The sequence below is a fragment of the Camellia sinensis genome, chromosome 12 (assembly GCF_055761805.1).
Source record: "Camellia sinensis isolate YWXY chromosome 12, ASM5576180v1, whole genome shotgun sequence".
NCBI lineage: Eukaryota > Viridiplantae > Streptophyta > Magnoliopsida > Ericales > Theaceae > Camellia > Camellia sinensis.
The window spans coordinates 150,529,879-150,543,663 of NC_138972.1; the positions used below are offsets into that span (position 1 = coordinate 150,529,879).

Sequence of the window (13,785 nt, forward strand, 5' to 3'; positions counted from 1 at the left end):
TATCATGTGCTACGAAACTCAGTGGTAATAAATCAATTCAAAATGATAATATTACTCCGATTTAAAACTTCACCTATAAGAAACTGAAATTGTATCTACACATTGAATTAGCGAAAGCATTTATAAATTTCAAATATCAAATTTTAAAATTAAAGTCCAAAAAATGAATTATATATTTCAATGTAACATAAGCAAAGAATCTAGAAATATTAAAAGTCCAAGTAGCAAATTTTAGATTTTTATCCACGTCAAAATAACACATATACACTATAGCAAGTTAGAATGGGATAACCTTCAATAAAAAAACATTATTGAATTAGTATCATAACTGGTAACGTTTTTGCATTATCAAATTTCAATGCCTTCAAATAAAGGTCAATGAACATTTTGGTACAAAACAATCATCCTAGCTAACCCAAAAAAAAAAAAAAAAAAAAAAATTAATCATTTTGTTTAGAATGAGAGAGCCAACCAACCACACACATGTAGAAGCAACGTAACCCAACGTTTCTAATACGGATCAGTCAGCTGCAATAAAATCAATCGTTTAAATTCGCTTTAAAAAACCAATAGCTATGAAAAATTACATCAAAATACATATGAGAAATCGGAAGAAATTGTAATGAAGAATAATTACATCAAAAGAAACTGTAACATGAAAAATCGTATCAAAATACATATGAGAAATACAAAAATCAATAACTATGAAATAAGAAGAATTAAACATAACTATTATGGTCAACTGAATTATGTCATTCAATGGTGAAGTGAGAATAGACATATGTATGCATTACTAAAGTAAACAAATGAATAGAAAAGCAAATAAATCATACAAACTTCCAAATAGAATTAAACTCAAATTTTGTAAGGGGAGCGAATAATTAAACTCAAATTTTATTAAGACTAAGAGTCTTGTTATAAGGAAGAAGAATTTTTGAAAGCTGTAAAACCAAACAAAATTAAATTTTAAAACAATTAAAGCTTACCTTGTGCGAAGATCCTTTTTTGGATGATCATGCTCCTTTGAGTTTCTATCCCTGTGATAATGCATATCTCATTTTCTAGTTGAAGCATTATGTATAACAATTAGTAGGCAACACAAAAAGAATCAAACTTGAAATCAATGTTAATGGACAAAATAAACTGTGGCAAAGAAAACTGTGTGAACTGAATAATTGTTTGCAACACACAATTAGTGAAGTGAACTGAATAGTACATTCACATGAATAGTACATTTGTTTGCACAATTAGTGAAGTGAACTGAATAGTACTATTAAACCTAAGGTTCATTAAATAAAATTAACTGTACTATTTTTTTAAACAAAGATCACAACCAAATACTTATAAAAGATACTTACCACAACTGAAAAATGAAAGAGAGAATGAAACTGAATGAAACAAAACAGTTAGAAAGAGAATGAGAAAAACATAATTAATTCTCCAAATGATATAAATAGAATAGTTACATAGGGGAACTAAATTAAACAAAATAAAGATAGGTTTCCAAAAATCAGTACATGAAAATTGATTTTAGAAACTCATTTAGAAACCCATTATAATAATTGCGTTGGTTCATTTATCATTTTCATATTTTTGAAATCAAAACCATTTAGAAACACATTTAAATCTAACCCATTTTAAAAAATCATTACATGAAGATAGGTTTCTAAAATCTAAACCATTTCAAAAAATCATTACATGAAATTCACGGCTTTTCCTCACCTCATACCCAACACCACCTTTGCCTCAAACCAATTAATTGACCTGCCTACTAAAAAAAAGAAAAGAAAAAGGGATTAGTTGGTTTGTATGCTTTGTAGGTGATTGATAACATGCTAGTTATTAAGTGAGGATAGAGAAAAGTGAAAAAATAAAACTGTATTATAAACACGCCTAATAACACTTAAGAATATAAAACTTTATTGATAGTTTGTAGTGAACACCAGCAAACACGCCTACTGATATGAAGATTTCAACCAAATTGCCACTCATACCTTGAAACACATCACAAATCAGTAGAAAACACCAGCACCCAGAAACAGCCAACACCAGCAAACACGATAGAGATTGGCGACAGAGAACAGAAATCTAATAGACAGTGGGGCTTATCTAAATACAGAGAAAGCAATTTTGGTAGGAAACCATAAATTATATACACACAAAAAAAAAACATGAAATTGCTTTATGTGTGGTTTGTAGTGATTACACTTCTCAAAGTAGTTTGTAGTGATTACACTTTTCAAACATTTATTATAATGCAATGTAATAAATAATAACAACTCTCAAAGTGGTACCTTCCATTCACATAATTAAAAGGACTAAACAAATTAAATATGTGTTATATGAACCCAATTTAAATTGATTCTAAATTATGGCTTTTGAATCAAATTTCCACCCATAACTAAACATGCCTCAAATATATGCAAAACTAAACCCAATAAGTTTTACCTCAAGTCTTGATTTTAATATCAAATCTCAACACTGTTCAATTTGTAAATTTTCAGAAAATAATTATTCATGCATAAAAACTTCATAAAATTTTCGTAAGTAAGGTCTTCAACTCAAGAGACACAAATTTCACCCTGAACATATGTGACAAAAAAAGAACTATTTTTTTTTCAATTATCATAAACCCATTTACAAATAATCTTTTAATATAAAGCAAATATCACTAATCACGTAGTGCAACAACTATTCAATTAAATTATGTAATGATTATTAAAAAAAATTCGAGTCATTACACTTTTTCTTCTTCTTCTTCTTTATAATTTTCTGGCACTTCTAACCTCTAAACCCACAAAACCAAATCTTTATGAACCCCTATTGAACTTTCAAGCTTGGTATGGTGTCTTCTTTTTACTTCTATAAGTTATTTGGTTGTAGCTCAATGCAGGGGTTTTGGGGGACAAATTTGAGGGCACTGATTCTACTCTTTTTTTGAGGGCACAAATTTATGGGATAGTTTGTTATGTTTCCTCTTCTTTTTTTTTGGTTTCTGAACCTTTTTAGGGGATTCCATTTGATTACGATCTGTAATGAACAAAACTTTAATAAACATCAAACCCAATATCAAACCCAAATCAGAATCTTCATAACTTTAATAAACATCAAACCCAAAACATGAAATTATTTAATAAACAAAACTTTAATAACGATCTGTAATGAAGGAGAAGAAGAGAGAGAGAAGGGTACAAAATATCAAACCCAAATCAGAATCTTCATAAGTTGATGCAGAATCTGTAATGAAGGATTCCATTATCTTCAAAATATCAAACCCAATTATTTAATAAACAAAACTTTATACAGGGGCCATTATAGACATAACAGGAACATACTGTCAAAACATACTGTTTATGATGCAGAATCTTCATAAACAGGGGCCTTCTTGTCGGGAATGGCGGGGTAGGGCGTCGGCGTCGGCGTCGGCGGGGCGGGACGACGATGCCCTCCTCTTTCTGAATCGAAGACAGGAATGGGTAGGTGGAGATGAAGGGAGGAAGAAGGAGGGTTCGAGTTTGGGTTCGACGATGCAAAACAAAGGCCTAAAATGGGGAAGGGGGATGAATGAGCGGGAGATGAAGGGTGGAAGACAGGAATAGAGGGTTCGAGTTTGGGTCTCCGGCGAGGGAGAGGAGAGGTGGTCGGTGGGGAGGCAGAGAGAGATGTATCTGTGAAAGAGATTCAAGAACAGAGAGGGAGAGGGAGAGAGATAGAAAGGGAAGGTGGGGAGGCAGACATGGGTAGGTGGAGAGAAGTGTTGGGCGGGAGATATTTTGATCTGAGCCATTGATATAAATTTGAAATTAATCTCAACCATTCAATCAAAATGTATCTCACATACATTTTTATACATTTTCAAAAACTCTCTTCCCTTATTATATAGATTCTATACGGCATAGAATTATAATTTCAAACTTTATTAATTTCAAATTTTAGAAAACCAACAATTCTATATTAGTCTCTTTTTTTTTTAGACAAATAAATAAACTTTATTAATATGATGTGCAACCTTTTAAGAGTGGACATTATTAATTTTCCCTAATGTATGAGAAATCAATACATGATAAATCAATATTTAGCCAAGAGAATGCATTAAATATATATATATATATATATATTCAAAGAACAAGATTGAAATCTTAAACAAATAAACTATGAGTTTGTTGGGTGCTCTGTTCTGCAAAGTAAAGGTAATACTCACATCTCCTTCTTAATAGATTATTGTGTGTATATATATTAATTACAATTTTTTTTTTCTTTGAAGCCATAGAGACCATCAATTGATTATTAGTGAAATAGAGAAAGAACGATTTCCAAAATCAAACTGTGAGAATTGTTTTTCCTTAATTTTCTATATGCATGTAAGATTTTGGGTATACTTTTTGTTAGGTTTTATTTCTTGGCAATCCTGTTTGACAAAACTCCTTTGAGTTGTAATTTTATTCGCACTTTTTATTTCAGTGAGGCTATGAGTGTTTAGATATGAATCCAACCCGAATTGTGCCTTTCAGAGAAGTTTGTGATGCTCATGCTTTCAAGATTGCCACTTCGCTGATTATGACGGGGATCGAGCTGCCCGGTCAGCTCGCGGGGGTCCAGGGGGCAGTGCCCCTTGGCGGGTCCGGGGTAGCGCCACAGCGGGGTCAAGGGGCAGCGCCCCCAAAGCAAAATGCAAAAATGCATTCCAAGTTGCCTGTCCGCTCGAGCGGACATTACCCTACTCGAGCGGAGAATCCCTAGTTCCAGCAGTTTTGGTCGCCTGTAAAAGTACTGAGATGTGTAATTTTGCGCTCGAGCGGGTTTTCTAGCGCTCGAGCGGACCTCTGTTATATCACGCGCATATTTTGCTGAAGACGCTCGAGCGGGCTGTTGGACGCTCGAGCGGAGATCGCGGGACAGATTCTATAAATTCGCGTGTTGGGTCAGATTTTAGGATTACTACTCCAGATCTTCTTTTTGGGTTCTAGGGTTTATATCTGGGGATACTTTGTGAGTTTTCTTTGATGTTTTATTGAGTATTCAACTCATGGTTTAAAGAGAGTACATCAAAGGTTTTGTTTGCTATACAAAAGAGAGAGTTGTTCTTCGGTGGAATCTGAAGAATTCGAGCCTGAAGCTTTGGTGGATTCCGGGGTGGCTCATCGTAAAGACAATTCTGAGGTGAAGACGAATTGGAAGAGGCACATAGAGGTTGGTTCAATTAGGCGTGAATTCGCTAGGTAATTGAGAGTATACTTGTGTAATTCCTTTAAATCTTCTTAGTGGATTATTTTATGGCTGTTGCCCGTGGTTTTTTTAATCACAGTTGGAGGTGTCCAATTGTGGTTTTTTCCACGTTAAAATCGTTGTGTCTCTTTGTCTTGATTGTTTGATTGGAATTGTTATATTCTGCTTAAAATTGATACATAATCACAAATCAACATCTAGGGGATTTCTAGATTTTTCAATTGGTATCAGAACAGGTCGTTCTATTTTTTTTTTTTTTTTTTAAATTTTTTTTTTTAGAACGAGATCTTGTTTGATTTGTGATAATGGATACAATTCGTGAAGGAAATTCTATGGTTCGACCACCCCTACTTGACGAATCCAATTATTCTTTTTGGAAAGCTCGGATGAGATCTTTTTTAAAATCTATTGATGAAAAAGTTTGACAATCTGTCATGAATGGGTGGACCGAACCAACAATTACCGTTGATGGAGTTACAATCCCCAAACCAATTGATAAGTGGGACACAATTGATTACCAAAATAGTAGCTGGAATAATAAAGCCATCAATTCTCTCTTTTGCGCTGTCACACCTGAAGAATTTAGTCGTATTTGTAATTGTGAAGTCGCAAAAGAGGCTTGGGATATATTACAAACTATTCATGAGGGCACTCCTTCTGTAAAACGCTCAAAACTTCAAAGGCTCACGTCTAGTTTCGAAAACCTTTCAATAAAAGATAGTGAGACCTTTGATGAATTTTATGCGAAATTGAGTGACATTGTAAATTTCAGCTTCAATTTAGGTGAAAAAATTCTAGAATCCAAAGTTGTGGGAAAAATTTTGAGATCCTTGCCCGATCGGTTCCAACCAAAAGTTACGGCTATTGAGGAGGCTCAAGATGTTGACAACCTCGAGCTGGATCAGTTGGTTGGAAATCTCCAAACTTATGAGGCACACAGGAATTTCAAAAAGAAACAAAAAGATACTATTGCTTTTAGTAGTGCTCATAGAGTTGGAGAGGATTCTGATGAGGATTATGAGATAGATTCCAAGATTACAGCTGCTTTTGTTAAACAATTTAAAAAATCTTTTTTGAAAAAGAATCCTAATCCTTTGGAATCTACTCATTCTCATAAATCTAAAGGCAAAGATAAACTCAAAATTAATTCCATAGCCAAGAAGGAGAAAGGAAAGATACAAGGGAACACTGAAAGACTCCAATGCTATGAATGCCAAGGATTTGGCCACTTTGCTTCAGAATGCCCTACTCGTTTGAGGAAGAAGAAAGCCCTTGCCATCACTTGGGATGATGAATCTGAATCTGATAATGATAAAAGTGACAATGAAGATCAAGGCGAAGAGGGACATAAACAATTCCTTGCTTTCATGGCGGCTTCCGAAGCTGAAGGACAAACAGATTCTCCGAAGATGTCAGTTGAGAATATCACTGATGATGAATCCTCGGAGAGTGATCATGAAGAGCTTGAGCAAGCTTATGAAAAGTTGTATAAGAAATCTCTTAACTTATTCAAATTGAATGACAAACTCACAAAGAAACTCAAAGCATGTGAAAGTGAGAATGTCAAACTTGAGGAGGAGATTTCCGAGGTCAGGATTAATGCCATCAAGGTAGCTGATGATCGACAAGTTCTTTGTGCAAAACTGTTGACTTGTGAGACAGAGAGGAATGAGCTGTTGCAAACCCATGCCATGTATAAAGAAAAGATTGAATCTCTCGAAATGTCACAAGTTGCTTAATGATCAAGAAAGAGGAAGAGCTCAAGTGTGCTATGGCTACCATTGGTCTTTGGAACAAAGGATCAAAGACTTTGGAGGATATCATTGGGTCTCAACAAATGAGTTGTGACAAGAGTGGCATTGGCTTTGGTGGTAAGAAAGAGCAAAAACAGAGTGCTTCAACATCTCATGATACAAGAACTCAAGGAAAGGGAGAACAAAAAATTCAACAAAAGGATGGACTTCTCAAACTTCCTAGAGTTGGTAAGGTAAAAGAAAAGAAGGTACACCCTGTTTTTATTTGTCATCATTGTGGTATGCATGGTCATATTCGCCCTTATTGTTATAAGTTGCATGGGAGAGTGTATTTGCCTAGACCTAGGAATAGGAAGTTGGAAACCATGTCGAGACGGGTTCCTATTGCAGGGGAAAGGAACCACAACGTCAAGACACCACCCAAGAACTGCAATTCTCACAACTTTGTTTGTACTAAAGCAGTTTGGGTGAGAAAACTTGACTTGTGTTAATTTGTTTATTTGTTTTAGCTTTTGGGTTTTTGTGTGTTGTTTTTAATGAAAAAAAAAATGTGTGCTTGTTCATTTTTTTTTGTCTTGCTTTATTTTTGAAAAAAAAAAAAAAAATCCCAAAAAGATTTTCTTAGTATGGTTTTGCAAGCTTGAAATTTTTGAGTGGTCCTTGGTGCATATTGGATTTGATGAAAATATCCATTACATGTTAATATATGTGTGCTTTCTGTGGTCATTACTCATTTTGGAGTTTGTGTTTTTTGATTAGTATGTCTCATTCTGTACACACTCTTGGATTAGCAAATTTTGGAGTCTTCCGCCTTAGTGATTTTTTTTATGGACTTCTGACATTGGTCTTTTGCGTTTCTAGAGGAATTGACCTATACTAGCATATCTTGGGTGATGTTGAGTCTCTTAACCACCTACCATCCTTTTGCATCTCTATGGCTTTCCCCTTAATTCTTTGCAGTCTAGCCATGAGGAAAGGCTACCTCAGAGTCACCAACCAGGCCATCCTTATTATTTCCATGCTTCTCTGGTTCGGTTTCCATACTCTTGAGCGTGTCAGCCACCAATGATTGTGCAAAAGAAAAAGAAAAAGAAAAAGAAAGAGAAGAAGACAAAATATGCAAAAGAAAGAAAAAATGTGCAAAAGAAAGAAAAAAAAAAGATTCATTGATTGAGAGGGAGCCCCCGCCTTTACTCACCAAATACCCCTTGATTCCTAGTGGTTTGACTTTCCTTTGTCATGCTTAGATTCTCTTGTCGGAGGTCCAGCTTTTCTATCACTACTAGGATTGAATCTAGTGTTTGTCGAACTCCAAGAGTCACACACACATTTTTCTCATGGGATCTATGCTTTTCACATAATGCATCACTTTCTTTCATGAGGAATTTTCTACAGACTGTGCACATTGTGTTTACTAATAATTGTGCTTCTTGGATAATCTTGTGTGTTTTAAGGTACTAATCTGAAATTCCTTACTTGCTCCACCATATTATTTTTATTGTTTTCTTCTTGTTCACTGTTTTCAGTGTTTGTGGTTGCTTTTAGTGAGGGGGAGTTTGGTTCATCTTGATTTGGGTTGGTAAGGGAGTTTGGTTTTTCATTACAAGAGTTGTTTAGCATGAACACTTTGATATGTTTGGTAAGGGAGATTGGCTATATGTTTTGCATGTTGCTATGCACTATTTGCCCTTCTTGTATGTTCCTGGTATTTACATCGTCATATCATTGCTTGTGTGGTTTATGATCTTGCTTTTGTTGTTTGAGAGTTATTGTTCATGAGTCTTAGTTTTCATCTATTCATGTTTTCCATCTCATGTTTCAAGATAATCGTGTCGTATGTCTATTCCTTTTTCATATACTCTTGTGGGACTAATAGTTGTTTTGGAGATTGTGGCACTAATAACTGTTTTGCAGATCATGACCTTGAGAAAGAAGTTGGCTTTTGTTGGCGGTAATGGGTTGGGGTGTTTAGGATTTTATTTGTTAGGTGTGTTTTGTCACAGCATTGCCAAAGGGGGAGATTGTTAGGTTTTATTTCTTGGCAATCCTGTTTGACAAAACTCCTTTGAGTTGTAATTTTATTCGCACTTTTTATTTCAGTGAGGCTATGAGTGTTTAGATGTAAATCCAACCCGAATTGTGCCTTTCAGAGAAGTTTGTGATACTAATGCTTTCAAGATTGCCACTTCGCTGATTATGACGGGGATCGAGCTGTCCGGTCAGCTCACGGGGGTCCAGGGGCAGCGCCCCTTGGCGGGTCCGGAGCAGCGCCACAGCGGGGTCAAGGGGCAGCGCCCCCGAAGCAAAATGCAAAAATGCATTCCAAGTTGCCTGTCCGCTCAAGCGGACATTACCCCGCTCGAGCGGAGAATCCCTGGTTCCAGCAGTTTTAGTCGCCTGTAAAAGTACTGAGATGTGTAATTTTGCGCTCCAGCGGGTTTTCTAGCGCTCGAGCGGACCTCTGTTATATCACGCGCATATTTTGCTGAAGACGCTCGAGCGGGCTGTTGGACGCTCGAGCGGAGATCGCGGAACAGATTCTATAAATTCGCGTATTGGGTCAGATTTTAGGATTACTACTCCAGATCTTCTTTTTGGGTTCTAGGGTTTTTATCTGGGGATACTTTGTGAGTTTTCTTTGATGTTTTGTTGAGTATTCAACTCATAGTTTAAAGAGAGTACATCAAAGGTTTTGTTTGCTATACAAAAGAGAGAATTGTTCTTCGGTGGAATCTGAAGAATTCGAGCCTGAAGCTTTGGTGGATTCCGAGGTGGCTCATCGTAAAGACAATTCTGAGGTGAAGACGGGTTGGAAGAGGCACATAGAGGTTGGTTCAATTAGGCGTGGATTCGCTAGGTAATTGAGAGTATATCTGTGTAATTCCTTTAAATCTTTTTAGTGGATTGTTTTGTGGCTGTTGCCCGTGGTTTTTTTAATCACAGTTGGAGGTGTCCAATTGTGGTTTTTTCCACGTTAAAATCGTTGTGTCTCTTTGTCTTGATTGTTTGATTGGGATTGTTATATTCTGCTTAAAATTGATACATAATCACAAATCAACATCTAGGGGATTTCTAGATTTTCACTTTTATGAGTTTTGTGTTTTTTCTTATACATAAATATTATCTATGTATATATATACACACATATATAAAGAGTTGGTTGGATTCCAGGAAACCCATTTACTTTGATTTAGTAGAAATTTGTGGGACTATTGTATTGATTTACTCTATTGAATGTTTGTTGTGCCATTACTATCGTTGTTACTAAAATGTTCGATAACCATTTTATTTTCCTTACTTATTAAGTATTTGATAAAATGTTTCAATGGAATTTACACACACACAAATTGACTTTTACACACACCACAAACATTGGCAATCTTTATCATAAAAATTCATGACTATCTTATGATGTGCATCATTTTTCTTTTTTTTTCTTTTTTTTTGACAAATAAACAAATTTTATTAATGTGATGTGCATCCTTTTAAGAGTGGACATTATTAATTTCCCCTAATATATGAGAAACCCAAATGAAAGTGATGATCAAGGTAATAATAAAGGTAGTAATAACATTCTAATGATTTAACTGATAAAGGTAATAATAACATTCTAATGATTTGACTTCCATGATTCTTTGATTTTGAAGACCAACACATGCTTTACATAGTTGATTTGTGGTGATTCTCTCTCTCTCTCTCTCTCTCAAGATTAATGGGTTCAATAACTTTTTCGTAGTGAGCACCCAAACTTAAATTTTTAGATATATTTTTCATGTGATTGGGTTGTTGTTTCGTGCTTTTATTGGTATATTAGTATGGGATTTTGGGGGTTTTTAGTATGTTGTTATTGCATTATTGTACAAAGAGGTTTTCATTTGAACATTTCTCACCTTTGTTTTTTTCTCCCCCCCTCCCAATATTTAATGTACATTTGTAATCTCATCATACACCAGCAGTTGAGCCCACATGTGTTTCGATTTTGTTTTAGGCTGAAGATTCATAATGGAATGATTCTCACTCACTTTGGTTTTTTTAATTGGTACAAATGTATTCAATTTCCATAGAATTCGAAACTTTACCAACGGAAGCAATTTCAAGTTGAGGAATGAGTTATAGATATAAAAGGTAAATTCATGACTTAATTTGTTTTATACTTATAGAAGTTGAGTTGGAGTTTTTATTTACTAAGATTTCAAATTCATGATTAATGATTAATTTCAAGTTTTTATTCAAATTCAAATTCATGACTTAATTTCAAGTTTTTATTTACTTATCGAAGTTATGCTAATGATTAATATTTGAAATTTTTTTTTCTAGTTAATTGGTTTTGAATTTCATAATTTAATTATTTGGATTTGTTATATCATCCAGTTCAATTTTTTATTAATCTCATTAACAAAAGTCTTCTTATTTACATAGAATCCTCTAATTGGTTGTTTAGAATTTCATCATTATTAGTTGCTTTAACAGAGAAGCCTTCTATTTGTTAGCCTGCTTCCAATTTGATTTGCAAATTCTATTTTAACTATGTTCATTGTGGAATCTAATCTCTATTTGTTCTTAGTATTATTGATTGGTAGGTTATTGATATTAACATAAAACAGTGCATCTTTAGCTTAAATTTTATATTATTAGTTTGGCATTTGCATATGTGTGTGGTTTTGATTGATTGCTTGAATTAGATGGCTTGATTCTTGGTCTAAAAAAACTAACAAAATGCATAGGAAAACAAAGTGCAATAGCTCATATTTTTGTCAGATTGATTCAATTCAGTTAAATTAATAGTATTGGGTAATAGTAAAATGAATATATACTGTCTTTTGGGTATAAATAGGACAGTTTCATGATTTCATTGTAAATTTTATCATTTTTACTTAAATAATCAAATGAAATTGGGAAGTTTGAACTAAAATTTTTTGTGGATGGGGCTGTTTTGTTGAGTATTGCTCATTTGAGACATTTAATTTTGTTTTTGCATGTAACCTTTGTTATTAAGTGATTTTGAATAGAGCTTCAATAGAATTGTTAATAGTTGTTGATTCACTTCCTCCCTCTCTCAACTAAATCTCAATTTGCTTTTTAATTTTTAATTTTTATACTGGTTTGGTTTTGGATTCAGTTTGTGTGGAATTCAAAATAGAAAATTGTTATTTTTTTAAGTTGAATTGAAGGTGTGAGATGTTGTGGTGATGATTGAAATTTGGTTTTGGAATACTTGCCACCATTGACTGAATTTCATCATAACTTTTCTAGCATTTTCTACTATTGATCTGGTTTCATTTGTGGGTTTTTGATTAAATCACGTTTTTGATTAGATCACCATTTGTGGATTGTTGAATGGTTAAGTTTGAGCACATTCTCTTTCATGTCTTTTATTCTTTTTCCCTGGCCAATATTTAGTGTCTTGGGCCTTAAGAAAAAGAACCTAAAGATTTTAAATGCTCAGATTTTTCCATATCTGAGCATTTAATAAGCCTCTGTAGAAATATCTGCAATTAGCATTGATGTGTCATTATTGGGGGCTAATTAAAAATATTGTTTTCATGTTTATTATCTCACTAACACACATAAATTGCTATACTATTTTGTTTAATTTGACTATCAATATCATTCTTACATGGATCTTTCCCTGATTAGTGGTTAATTATACCCATTATGACATGGATGAGTTTTGTAAATTGTTGTTAAAATTTACCCACAAACAAGTGTTATGCATGGATTTTTGAATTGGTGCTAACATTCTCTTTCCTTAGGATTTTTGAATTGGTGTTAATTATGCACTAGGATTGTGTTATGACATTTACCCACAAACAGGTTATCTTTCCCTAACATGTTATGTTTCACTAGGATTGTGTTATGCATGGATTTTTGAATGGTGAAGTTTGAGCACATTCTCTTTCATGTCTTTTATCCTTTTTCCCTAGCCAAGAAAGCTCTATTTTTGATTCTTGATGAGACTTTTGTTTAAATTTACAATATTTATTCTTGATGGGCCTTTTTTATTATTACTTAAATTTACAATATTTATTATTCTAATCAGGTTATGTACATATACACATTCGTATAATATATTTATTCCATAGTGGCAATCTTGGGAAGTCACCTGATTTTGTGGCAGACCTGTAATAACTCGACCCTCATATGTGTTTCTGGTATATTTTTAATCCCTCATTCTGTGCATTTAAATGCTTACTGTGGAATTTTATGTGACTTTATGTTTAAGCAAATAAATCTTATGATTAGAAACCTATATCTGTTTAATAAGAAAAATATCTGTCACAATTATAATGTTTGGATAAAAAATTGAGAGCCTTAGAGTCTTAATAATCTGAAATTGATTTTTCATTTGAGATCAGCATAATTTTTAAGTTATAATAAGCATTTTTATAAAAAATTGATTAGGGATGACTAAACTGAGTGATTTTTGTTTTATTCACTTTGTGTATATATTGTTATTCCTTAAATGTTGACTTGTGAACTTTAAACTCAAAAATCTTGAGAGGGTTAGGAAAGGAGAATTAGGAAAGAGGAGAAGCCCTACAAGGAAGAGGTTGAGAAATTGAGAGAGTTTTAGAGATGTTAAAGCTCAAGGTATGGAGGTTTACTTTAATTAACTCCTCTCTTGTATATTAATGAGGAATTTCTTGGGTATTCATGCAAGTTAAGGCTTGTGTTGTTGTTGTTGTTGTTGTTGTTGTGTGTGTGTGTGTGTGTGTGTGTGTGTGTTACCTAAAGAATTGAATGGGTGTTTTCTTCATGTAGTTGTTGTATTAATTTGAACCATGTAAAGGAAATTACACCCTAT

The 13,785-nt window shown here is 33.8% G+C and overlaps 1 long non-coding RNA gene across 2 annotated transcripts; it reads right to left on the bottom strand.

Annotated features, from left to right (window-relative positions):
* Positions 1-615: 615 nt before the first annotated feature.
* Positions 616-3,857, bottom strand: LOC145804301 (uncharacterized). Of its 2 annotated transcripts, XR_014345933.1 has the most exons (4): positions 3,349-3,857; positions 3,205-3,237; positions 1,723-1,771; positions 616-1,061 (listed from the first exon to the last, which is right to left on the bottom strand). It is a non-coding gene; the product is annotated as an uncharacterized LOC145804301 (long non-coding RNA). The 2 variants fall into 2 exon arrangements; XR_014345934.1 differs by lacking the exon at positions 3,205-3,237.
* Positions 3,858-13,785: the final 9,928 nt, after the last annotated feature.